At 35.5% G+C, this 13,098-nt stretch overlaps 1 pseudogene; it reads right to left on the bottom strand.

The window, feature by feature from the left end:
- Positions 1-12,786, bottom strand: part of LOC111407438 — an 18,121-nt pseudogene extending 5,335 nt beyond the window's left edge.
- Positions 12,787-13,098: the final 312 nt, after the last annotated feature.

Below are 13,098 nucleotides of genomic sequence, written 5' to 3'. Positions count from 1 at the left end.
GTGGGGGGGGGGGGGGGGGGGAGTAGAGAAAAGAGAAACAGCCCAAAAGGGCAAACAAACCAGAGAAGATATTCAATTATAATGAAGAAGAAAAAAAGAAATGCAACCTCATCAAAATTTGAACAAATGTAGCCCTTTGATTTTGATTAAATCCAAGTACTCTAAAGGATCTCCCTTCACCTTCCATCAAAGGAAGGGGTTCAGAAGTGTCCACTGATAAAAATTGAGAAAATGAGGCAACAGTTAGTCACTATGAAATTCATCAAATCAATATGCAAAATAGATAACAGGCTTTTGAACTATACCACGGACTCTCTTTCTGTAAGGTTTTTTCACAGCTGCAGCTCCAGTTGAAGCTGTCTCGCCATCTGTCAACTCAGCTTCATAGTTATCATCTTCTGCATCAGAACTTGCATCTTCCATACCAGCAAGGTCATCTTCTTCAACAGATACCATCTGCAATATTTCTCATTCTTTACAGCGCACCAAAGGGAAATGCAGAAAATATAACTAGTGCATCAAGAAACTCAACACTAAGAATAATCGGATTGAGAAGTGACACTGGAACTTTGATAAGCCTAAAGTGCACCAAATGAAGAATTTATTCAACTCATAAAGTTCAATTTCCATGAATGGAAGCCTTCCTTAGAGACGACAACAAAACACTTATGCTAGCTCACAAAGAGGGCAGGATGGAATTTTCTTTCAGAGTTTAAAACGTCATGGTGGCTAGAGAAGAACTCTTGTGGGGTCGTGGTCAAGTGTGGTCACAAGTATTCCAAAAATGGAGCTTCCTCCAAACCAAGTGGGGTTGCAAGTATTCCCGAAATGGAGCCTTTCTTTTCCTTTAGGTCAATTCTGATATAATCTTTGAAGTGAGAATTTTGTTGTACTGGTCAAACTTTTAAGGTTATAGTCCATGGTCTAGCTAGGATCAAGTTGCATTATTCAGTCTATATATGAAGCCAACAGTCCTAAACTTGTAAAGTATATTTAACAAGATCAAAGAATCAAAGATTCCCCCCGTGCTTCTCAATTTCATAACTGTGGAACTATAGCCCTTCACAAAGACCTACAAATCTCTCGCTAACAGCAATCCTTAATCTCTTTTGTTTGTCAGAAACTAAGATATTTTACCCATACAAGTATATGTACCATGTACCATGTAGATACTAAACTTACTACTGTTTACAATTTAATTCCAACAAGAAATTCATATTGGCAGCATTTCTGAATTTCTGTAGTCACCTTTCACTCCATAAGCTCTATTCTAGATTTTAAATGGTAAAAGAAAATATATGAACCCAGAGACTTTCTTTTAGTAAGAATATTGTCCCTGTAATTATGACAAGAATAGAGCTCTCCAAGAGAAGGCATATTAGAAAAATAAGCTACTTCAATCTTCAACTTAAATATTCCATCAAGATAAGGAACTAATATTGCCTATCACAAAAAAAAAATAAATAAATAAATAAAAAGAAGGTAACCAATAGCAAAGATCTCAAGTAAACAATACCTGTTTACGGCTCCTCTTTCCCTTGCCCATAGCATTAAATTCTTCAACTTTCTGAACTTCATATTTGTCTCGTAACAATTCCTCCCAGTAGCTTGCTCTCTCAGAATTGTTTGTTGAGACTTTACTCTCTGTTGGTGCCACGGATTCTTCTTCTTCAGCTGCCACTTCAGCTTCATCAACATACTCAAAATTGGCTACCTGACGAATTCACTTCAATTTAGCTTCTTTCTAGAAAAATAGGATAATATCCAACACAAACACATACAAAAAATAAATAAATAAAACAAAGAATTACAAGAAGATCCATGGGTCAGTAATGAAAATGGCTATAGTGCAGGAACAGCTCACTGCAGCCATATCACATAATACCCTATCAATATTTGGTAAATATGCATCATAGCTTTTAGAGCCTAAAATACTACAGGAACAAAACTTCGCACGATGACTAGAAAATTATAAACCTTGAAGGCCTTCAAAAATCCATCCTCTTCTTCATCATCCAATGTAGCCTCCTCCTCTCCAACTTGTTCTCGGTCAAGTAATCTAGCATCAAAATCTAGTCAAGAAATAATTTGAATAAAATCAAATAGGATATTAGAAAGGAAAACAAATTACCTATCAATTGCAGTATCATCATAGTGAATTTGTCTGGATTTTCCCGACTCGTCGTTATCATCAGCGAATAACTCCTTTGAGCCATATCTTATGATGTCATCCAGTTCTTCCTGCATCAAAATCAGAACGTTCCAGTAATAAAGGAAACTATTAATGATCGCGCAATAATTACTTCATGCACAACAGAAAAGGACTTGTGAAATTGTGTTTTGAATTAAATCTAAGAGACAAAGTCACCGCACAAAAAAATCTTATGGCTAAAACCTGAACATTCCCTTATGGACACAAATAATCAATATGATGCCTTTTGAGAGAGATGAATAATATTGCCAGACATGACGAGTACAGGAATTAGGCAGAGACTGTTAAAAGTCGAGATGACAAGACAATTGTTCCACTGGAATGTTTCTTCTACCATAAAACGTAGATAGACGAACAAAAAGTCCCGTTGCCTTCGGCCTGAAATATCTATACCTGATTAATGTTTTGTGCCTTGAGCCTCCCAACAACAAGGTGTTCCAAAACCATTTTCTTCTTGGTCATCTGCATCATTCTTTCTTCAATGGTTCCTCGAGTTACAAGTCTGAAAATCATTACCTGCATGAAAGAAAGGAATAAGACCACACTAGCCTAGCAGCCAACACGAAGACTCTTCTCTTCAATAATAACCTTATTCGTCTGCCCAAGTCGGTGAGCTCGGGCCATTGCCTGTAAATCAGCATGGGGATTCCAATCACTGCAATAGGATGGCAAACAATGTAAATACACTTGTTAAAGAATATTAACTGACACAAAGTTTATTGAGGTGTGCGTAAGAGTATCACCCAAAAGCACTATTTTTTCTCAAAGAAGAACTCAAGAATTACTGATGACAAGATGGAAGGCCTAAATCCTAAAATATAAAGTTTTACCTGTCATATATAATAACTGTGTCAGCAGTTGCAAGGTTTATTCCCAAACCCCCAGCTCTAGTTGACAGAAGAAAACAGAATCTGGATGAATTCTTTGCATTAAACCTATCTATTCGAATTTGTCTTTCTGATCCACCAACTTTTCCATCAATCCTTTCATATTGCCATTTCTGACAAATATGACAAACAGAACATCAGCTAAAAGAAATTTTTTTTATGTTTTTCTCATAAGCAACTTAAATTAATCTATACCTTATGGTTACAGTAGTCTTCTAATAAGTCCAACATATGCTGAAATTGAGAATATATCAGAACTCTGTGGCCTTGCTCTTTAAGTTTAACCATCATCTTATCCAAAAGTTGCAATTTTCCCGAGGATTCCAACAGTTGTCTATCACACAAATGATTGGAAAAAACTTTGATTATTAAAGTGACACGGGAGGCACAACTGTACATATAATACAACTTGAACAGAATAAAACTCAAGGTTATGCACATTACTTTACCAAGCATCCTAGTAAGCACCATAAAGGTTCATAGTTTTATATAGGCATCTAACCAACTTTTAATTCATGGACATGAAAGAACAGAACTTAGAAATCAAATGCAAAATATTACTTGTTGAACTCATTTGCATCCTCAGGCTCAACGCCTTCCAGCATAAAGGGGTGACAACAGAGCTTGCGCAGTTCCATAACCACATTTATAAGGGAAATCTAGCAATCAAGAAAGTAAATCATGGTAGATGTTTCTACATAAAAAGGTGGCAGTTGTATAATTTCATTAAAAGAAAATCACATGCCAATTATTGGTGGCTCACCTGGGCACCACCTTTGCGAGTAAGTATCTGATAGTTACGAGTCAAAATTGCCTTGTAATATTCTTTCTGTTTGCTACTTAATTCGACCCGCAGAATAAGTTCCTTTTTAGGAGGTAGTTCTTTCATGACGTCTTTCTTCAATCCTGCAAATTAAAGGGAAAAATCCTTACGCACATTCAAAGTCAATAACACAACAAGAAAATGTTTAGTATTAAATGAAAAACTTAAAATGTTAGAGAAGGTCACATGCATATCATTCAAATCTTGTCTTCAAAGATAGGAGTATTTAAAAAGAAAAATTGGTACTGAGGCGTTTTCCTTTTGCAAGGCGAAGTGAGCAGTAAGCCTCAAGGCGCTTTGAGGCATAAGCCTCACCATGAACCAAAAATAATAATAAAATAAAATAGAGAAAAAATAAGCATACAATAGCATAAAACAACTTTAAAATTCCAGAACAAAATTACTGTATTATGCAAACAAACACAAAACAAATCAATAAAGTTACAACTCAAACAAAGTACAAAAATATTTAATGAACCAAAAAACAAATCCAAGAAAATAAAAAAATAAGCATGTAATAGCATAAACAAACTTCAAAATTCCCAAAATAATAGAACAAATTAGAATTTTATGCAAATAAACACGAAATAAATTAATAAAGTTGTAACTTAAACAAAGTACAAACATAAAACATCGCCGTAGTCGCAGATGTAATGTCACCTTAGCCGGTGTGATGTCATTGTTGCAGGTGATTTCGCCCGTCGTGGGTATGCTGAAATTCTAGTGTTGTGTTTGGGATTGTGATTGTGATTGGACTAATAATTTACATGTATTTATGGCTAATTAATAAACAATCAAAGAAATAAGGTAGGTTTTAATATAGTTGATTTCTAAAGCTGTGGCTGATCAATAAATAATTAAAGAAATTAGTGGATTTCCAAAGCTCGTCAAACTAATGAAATTGGTTAGGTTTAAATAAAAAGTGGGGCCCAGTTGATTAAATAGGGGCACACGCCTCTCATTGTCCTACGCATGCACACTAAGGCTTTCGCCTCAATTAATACAGGTGTAAGCCTCATTAAACCCAATAAAAATCTGTGCCCAGCGCAATTTTTTAGAGCCTCAATTTCACCTTTTTTAAACCACGACAATAACATTAGCTTTGGATGTCTAACATAAGCTTAGATGTCAACAGTTCGACAACGACAATCTAACAGTACAGTTGATCCAGCTCCTGCAGCTGATACATTCACGGTGGAAGTAGGCAATATAACAATTGCAATTGCCTTGGAGCAAGTAGCTTTGGGGTGCAACCTAACCATCAGCACAAATCATACTATACAGTAAGCTGAAGAAAGGTGGGCATTTTTTGAATCAGGGAATTAATTACTAGCGCAAATGAGGCCAGAAAATGAAGGAGACAAAGAACAAGAAGCAAACAGCACCGACAGCAGAGAATTAAAAGCTAGGGCATAGTAGCCTGGGCAAGGAGATGAGTTGGGAGAAGAAGTTAAGCTTAGTTGACAGGGAATTGCAATCAGGATGAATACCAACAATAATTGTACTCTTCCAGCACAAAAGCTGTACTTTTAGAGTTGATTATCATGCAGGACTGGAATATAGAGCAGAACTTGAATAGAGTGTGATCAACCATGAATTCACATACAGGAATGCATAAACCTCCCCTTTTCCCAATTCCCAATCACAAGCTTTGATGTGAAAGGGCACTCTTAAGTCTTACCTAACTGAAATATCAATTCAGAATGAATTTTCACCTCTTAAAAGTACAGCATAGTGTAAATGCTGTATGACTCCTGCTCACCAAGTGGTAGCACTTAAAATTCAAATAAAAATAAATAAATAAAATGAAAAAAAAAATTAAAAAAATCACAACTCAAATTTGAACTGCATAGTCTCAAGAAGAATTTCAGACTCATACTTCTAAGAAGATGAGGCGCCAACATTTTATGAAGTCTGGAAATCTGCTCCTCTTGATTGATATCCTTGAACTCCTCCTGGAACTCCTCTAAACTTGCAAACTGCAAAGCATTTATAAAAAACTAAGGAAACTTCACCATCATCTATTGGATATATTGCCAACATTGGCAGCCAGCTCATTGCCGTTTTACTTCAAAGATGTCTTACACAAGGTAGCATCAAAACAGTCGCAAAGGCTAACCTTTCCAGCATCAAGGAAATGCATAAGCATGAAAAGTTCATCCAGATTGTTCTGAAATGAATAAAGCAGTGGTCATTGATCAGTTCAGAACAAAATTAAAGGTGACAAATTAGTATATGCAAGTCGGCTATGTGGACTGAAAGGAACTTCAATGAACCAAAATACCATGGATGGAAAGTACTCCCAGGAGAGATACAAAACTAACAACACCGTTGATCATTAATTTTGATAGCAATATCACACTTGCAAACAATAAGCTGTATCACAGTAGTACAGCTGGAACGGTAATAGGAAAGAGCAGTGGATCAAGGGTTAAGTCATCATAACAAGAAACAAAAATAGATCTGATGAAGGTTGTAACTGAAAAGCAACACCAAAGGAAGCTTTACAGTAAACTTGTGTAATTCTACCAAATTAAAAGTAACAAGAACAAATAAGAAAACCAAATTCTACCAAATGAAACGGAATAAGAACAAATAAGTAAACCACTTTGTTTTTTCATTTGAGCTCTATTGGAGTTCTTAATTTACAATCTCTATTGGAGTTCTTAATTTACAAACTTCCATCTTGGACATTAACACTATAGTTAGCAAGAAAGACTACCTAACTCTCACGTATGTAGCTTCATTCACGACGACGTATCCTGTTTAGCTTGATGAATACAGTTCCAAGAAGCTAAGTTGGTATATAAGAAATGTCCTTTTTTTTTTTAACTAATCAAATATTTTATTAATCGCGGATAATACGCAAGAAGTGTATTATCAATATATACAAGAAAGAAACATTAAATTGGGCAACTCGTCTATACAAATAGTAGCCGCAACATTAAATTAAGTATACAATGTCAAATAAAATAATTCTTTAATATGCTCTGTTGTCCTTAAATGATCATAGAAACAGTGGCCATTTCTCTTCCTCCACAAACACGAGGCGATGCATCCCGGAATAAGGTCCAAAACAAACTTGCTATCCTTATCGAAACTTGAAAAGGGATTTTCTTTCCCAAGGGTATTGTGTAAACAATAAAATTTCATCCTCACTACAAATGTAACCGTGAAATGCGGGCCATTGCAAGCATTAATGACCTACTTCTCTTTTAGTCAATATTTTTACTCACACAATGATATTCCAATTAATTGCAATCAAAATGGAAAACAGCAGAAACTGAAGCCTTGCACAAATTTCAACAAACCTGAAGTGGAGTTCCAGTCAAGAGTACACGGTGTCTAGAAGAGTACTGCTTCAATGAAGAAAACAACTTCGAATCCTTGTTCTTAAGACGGTGGCCTTCATCAACTATCTATATATAGATGTCAGCATAACTTCTAAGAAGGCATAAAATGCACACAAAAAAGCATAATATTACCATGCACTCCCACTTGATAGGTTTTAGTGACGCTGAATCCATGTTAATCATTTCATACGATGTCAGGAGGACATCAAATTTTATTCTATCTTGTTTGCTATCGCTAACAGCTTGACTAGATTTCTTCTTCTTACTCTTTTTCTGATTTTTAGGATGGTAGAATTCATATTCCCTGATCACACCACGAGCTTGGGCAGAGCCAACATACATCACCTGCAACAGTTAACTCTTGCTGAGTACACATGAGCTAATATTTAAATTGCCTTAACTGTCCTACATACTTACAACATTCATTTGAGGAGCCCAAATGGAAAATTCACGTTCCCAGTTCCTCAAAGTTGAGAGCGGAGCAACTACAAGATGAGGAGAGATACTTTCCTCAAACAGGGAAGCCAAGAAGGCAATACTTTGTATTGTTTTGCCTGCAGTCACAGAAATTTACCAAAAGAGCGATATTAATATAGAGATACAAAAACTTGGCCTCAAAGTGAGGAAAGATTGTAAAAGATACTAGATAGCCTACCAAGTCCCATCTCATCTGCAAGTATAACATGAGTTTGCTTGGACCAAGCAAAACGTAGGAAATTCAATCCTTCAAGCTGATATGGATGCAATGAACCTTCATTTGAACCAAATTATTAATGAAAGAGACAACAAAAAATACTTATACTCAACACAGTAAACATCCAAATTAGCAGGAAGCATGCGTACCTCCAGAAAGAAAATCAGGGCTGCGGTCATAGTGTTGAAACTCTTTCAGTTTCTTTTTCGACTCTGTGTCATCATGGAGACAGCTCTTCTGTTTTGCCATAGATATTTTATCAGCACGAGACTGAATTTTGTTAAATCTTTCAATCTCTCTTGCAAAGGATGCAATGTCCGACTCCAACTCCCAATAGCATTCCTCATATGGAAGCTCCTTCCACTTCACAAGATATTCTTTTTCCTCTTCTACTCCCCCGTCGAGTACCCTAATTGTACGACACGCACCAGTAGATCCAAATTAATAACTTCCATCATTGCAAAAACATTTAAAAAGCAAATTTATGAACCAAGAAGATATAAACACAAGGAGGTGCTAAAATGTAGAAAGAAAATGAAAAATGATAACTTGGTCCATCAAAACGTTCACAAATCTTTTTGTGCTAGTCAAAGTAGGATCACCTATTTTGATGTTTAAAAATAAATTGCATGAAAAACTGAGCAATTGAATAATTGTCCTTAGAAAGAGTAGACTAAATAGATAAAATCCAACGTCCAAAAGAAACCTTAACTTAAATTTATGCGGGTTATATGGCTATTTACTTTATTGAACTACACATTAAGAAAAACTCTCCCGCCCGCACATTAGAGCCTATAGTTTCTTCTAACTCTTTCGCATTTAAACTTCCTATTTCGGTCAAATGAACCATTACAACCACCAATCTCGTGGGAAAAATGACTGGGAAGGACAGATAAACGATAGAAGGACTGGTGGAATGAAAAAGTTCTGCTGCACATCTCTTATACCACAAGTATATACCATAGAACATGTTTAAGCAAATAATTTTCCAGTTGAATACTAGCATTTTCACCTCCTGGTTTCATGAAAATCAGCCTAAACCCAAGGAAAAAAAAAATTTATAGAAAGAGCTAAAGATTTCGTAATTATTCAGATTCTTGGCAGTGACCAATGACTTGGCAAATTAAAAATTCATAAATGGAAAAAATATATATATATGTGTGTGTGTGTGTGTGTGTGTGTGTCTATATATATATATATATATATATAATTGATCTAAAGTTATGTCTAATACCTTAATATCAAAATCTACTCAGGAAAAGATATCAGATCATCAAATATGTACGCAATACCTGCAAGCGAGAATTCTATCAACAGTGGTCCACTCCAGCCGTATTGCTACATGTTCATCCTCGGAATTATTTATGGAGGAAAACTGACGGTTAAAGTTGTTTACTTTTGTTTTTAAACGCGGATTTGCCTTGTATGCCTTAACGAATTCCTTCTCTGGTACCCTGCAACATTATTTAGGAAACCAATTCTGGTGCATTAGAGTTTTAAAATATGTCAATGACAAAGCTTACAAATGATCCATACAAAAATAAAGAATAAGAGAGGCGAAATTTAAACAAACAAATAAAATGAAACAATCACTCCCTCCATCTAAATGTTGGAGCTACAGCTCTACATTAAAATCAAATTTACTTTTTGTCCAAAGAAAATACAAGTAATACTAAATTATGTAAAAATACTATCATTCTTTTAAGTTTTCAAAAAAGAAACTGCTGAGAAGAATATATTATTTGAAAAAATTGGCAGTTCCCATTGAACCAGAAACAATGCGTAAAACTAAAATGCCTTCAAATAAAAAGAGAGCCACTTCTTCAGAAAATGTATCCAAGAAACATCATAATGACTAAACTACCATGTGCAGTGAAGGTAGGACAATCCCTTCCACTTCACTAGATATTGTTTCACAAAAACTTGCTTGGAGCCCAACTTGGATGCATCACCATCCTCGGCAGCTGTAGGACGCATCTCACAGTCAAGTATCTTTTCAATTTCATTAAGAGGACTAACCTGCGAACATTTATTATAAATCAAGATGAGCAAACTCTTTATCATTGTTTCAATCTAGACATATACTAGGAGAATAATAGGGGCATACGCATTCAGGGCATCTCCAGTTATTAGGATAAGGAGCTTTTAGCGGCGGTAGTAAACACTTGGGATGGTAGGCATAAGAACATGTTTCACAGCTCAATAGATTCTGGCGAAATTTAAACAAACAAATAAAATGAAACAATCACTCCCTCCATCTAAATGTTGGAGCTACATCTCTACATTAAAATCAAATTTACTTTTTGTCCAAAGAAAATACAAGTAATACTAAATTATGTAAAAATACTATCATTTTTTTAAGTTTTCAAAAAAGAAACTGCTGAGAAGAATATATTATTTGAAAAAATTGGCAGTTCCCCATGAACCAGAAACAATGCGTAAAACTAAAATGCCTTCAAATAAAAAGAGAGACACTTCTTCAGAAAATGTATCCAAGAAACATCATAATGACTAAACTACCATGTGCAGTGAAGGTAGGACAATCCCTTCCACTTCACTAGATATTGTTTCACAAAAACTTGCTTGGAGCCCAACTTGGATGCATCACCATCCTCGGCAGCTGTAGGACGCATCTCACAGTCAAGTATCTTTTCAATTTCATTAAGAGGACTAACCTGCGAACATTTATTATAAATCAAGATGAGCAAACTCTTTATCATTGTTTCAATCTAGACATATACTAGGAGAATAATAGGGGCATACGCATTCAGGGCATCTCCAGTTATTAGGATAAGGAGCTTTTAGCGGCGGTAGTAAACACTTGGGATGGTAGGCATAAGAACATGTTTCACAGCTCAATAGATTCTCATCTCTCCCACAGGCTTGACATGAACCATCCTTCTATTAACAGGATGAAATAAGACGTCAAACTACCAAAGACAATTCATTTCAAAAGTAAAACAAAAAATTACAGTATAAGTGATGTGCATTTATAGAAAGAGATGTGTACGAATTTTCACATATATAATCCACAGTTTTTAAGTAATGAAATCCAGTAACTTCAGCAAATGTTCGGACATGCCTACAATGTGATACAAATATTTGAACCATCAAGGCTTTCTTCACATTAGTAAGATAGAAAACATAAAAATTGCTGCAGAATCTCAGCCAGAACTCCAAGGTTTGAAGATACGAAATATAGCTTAGAAGAGGAAGTTAGCTTTCAATTCCGCTCCCAAAACCAAACTCCATGTGGTGTGAGACAAGCTCCTATGCATGGAGTACAAGTTCATAATGAATTTGAGATTAATAAAATGTAAAATTTTTAAAACAGTGTAATGTGAGAAAAGAAAACTGAAACGAAAGGCCTTAAAAGTATGTTTATAAGTATATGCAGCGTCAATAAAAATTTAACAAAATAAACCAATCATAATCTCCAAATCATGAGCTATCCAATTTCCAATCATTCTTCAGTACGAACTACGAAATACTTTAAGCAAGTTTCATCGTCTTCGATCCACCATTCTTACGGACAACAGCCTCACCATTGTAGGCAGCTTCAAGCATGGAAAGAGTTAATGATTGGAGTGATTCCATTAAAAAAATTTATTCACATAGCTAAAATGAGATCACTTTCCTCCATTAAAAGACACTAGTATAATTCACTCGCCACGTGCATCAGTGATACCACTGGGCCTCTGGCATCCACCAAGTGTTGGCTTAACTGCCAGCAATAGTTTCACGTGTATTAACTAATAACATGGAAAAATATCATTTTTCCTCGAATAGTATAATTGTCTTTCCTTGCAGAAAAATTTCCTAAAGTGAGTCATCCAAAGAAACCCAACATGGAAAATTTTCCTTTTATAATTACCAGGAAATGTGTCGGCCGCAACAATCAGAATTTTCTTCTTTCAAAACACTTTCAATGACAACTAATGAGTTACTTGCTGGTGCAACTGCTGGCATCCAGCAAGTGTTGGCTCAACTGCAAGCAACCGTGTAACACATATTAACATTTTAAGGTATCATTTTTTCCTCAAACAGCATAAAATTGTCTTTCCTCGCTGGAGACTTTCCTGAAGTGAGTCATCAAAAAACCCAGAAATGCGTAATCTTTTTACGTTTAAGTTACTAGAAATGTGTTAGGCCACGATCGTCAGTACCCAGAAGAAACAACATAGAACGCCTACTTTCTAAAAGCTAAAATGACAACTAATGCGTTAGCTTCTACAGACAGAAATAGGTATTAAATGAATGAAATTGGTAAAAGCCACTGAGCGGAAAAGGAAAAATATATGTAATTACCGCGTCAGGTCTGACAATTCTCTGAATTTTCTCTTGGGAAGGGCCAGATTTCTTTGGTAAAAAATCAGCATCTTCATCTGATTCATCTATGGTGTAAAAGGTTCTTCGATCTGATCGATCCCGCAGCCTCTCCACTAAACTTGCCATTTTCTGCATACGAATTCACAAACACGATAAAATTCAAGCATAAAAACACTAAAAAATCCAATAAATACGAAATTGAGCTAAAAGAGAATTGTTGAGAGGAAATGGTTTTGCGCATAAAATTGAATGTCGTCGAGGAATAGCCAGTTAAAGGGTTTCAGTTTTATGTATAAATGTTAACATTCGAAGAAAGGCGTGAACAACCTCATAGATTTACGCGATGTTTCAGTTTTCCGAAGAAGCAGCTGCAGAACTAAAGTCAAGATTTGAGGAAACGCAAGCGGCAAGACTGAAAACAAAATTTCAAGAGTTCACCTGCGCACCGTCACAGATGAAGGGTCCAAGCGTGCTTGGGAGCTTTAAAATCTCTGCTCATAAAGGCAGAGTTAAAATAAATATTTTTAATTGAAAAATAGAAATAACCATGCTACACATATTAATAAAAATTAAAAATAAGCAAGTTACTCATATTTCGATCCAATTCGAGGTAAAAATACAAGCAAGCAGCGGATAGATATTGAGACTAAGCTAAGGAGGATGTTGGGAAATATCACTAATGATGTAAATGGAAGATTTCGACGTTGTTCTACCATGAATTAAGAGTATTTAAATTAACTTGCACCGCAGACAAAGAATTTGGTGCATACTCTCCATTGTCGAGTTGCAAAGACTTCTCA

The sequence above is a fragment of the Olea europaea genome, chromosome 13, assembly GCF_002742605.1.
Source record: "Olea europaea var. sylvestris chromosome 13, O_europaea_v1, whole genome shotgun sequence".
NCBI lineage: Eukaryota > Viridiplantae > Streptophyta > Magnoliopsida > Lamiales > Oleaceae > Olea > Olea europaea.
Note: the sequence above shows the minus strand (reverse complement) of the source record. Positions and strands in the feature narration are given on the sequence as shown.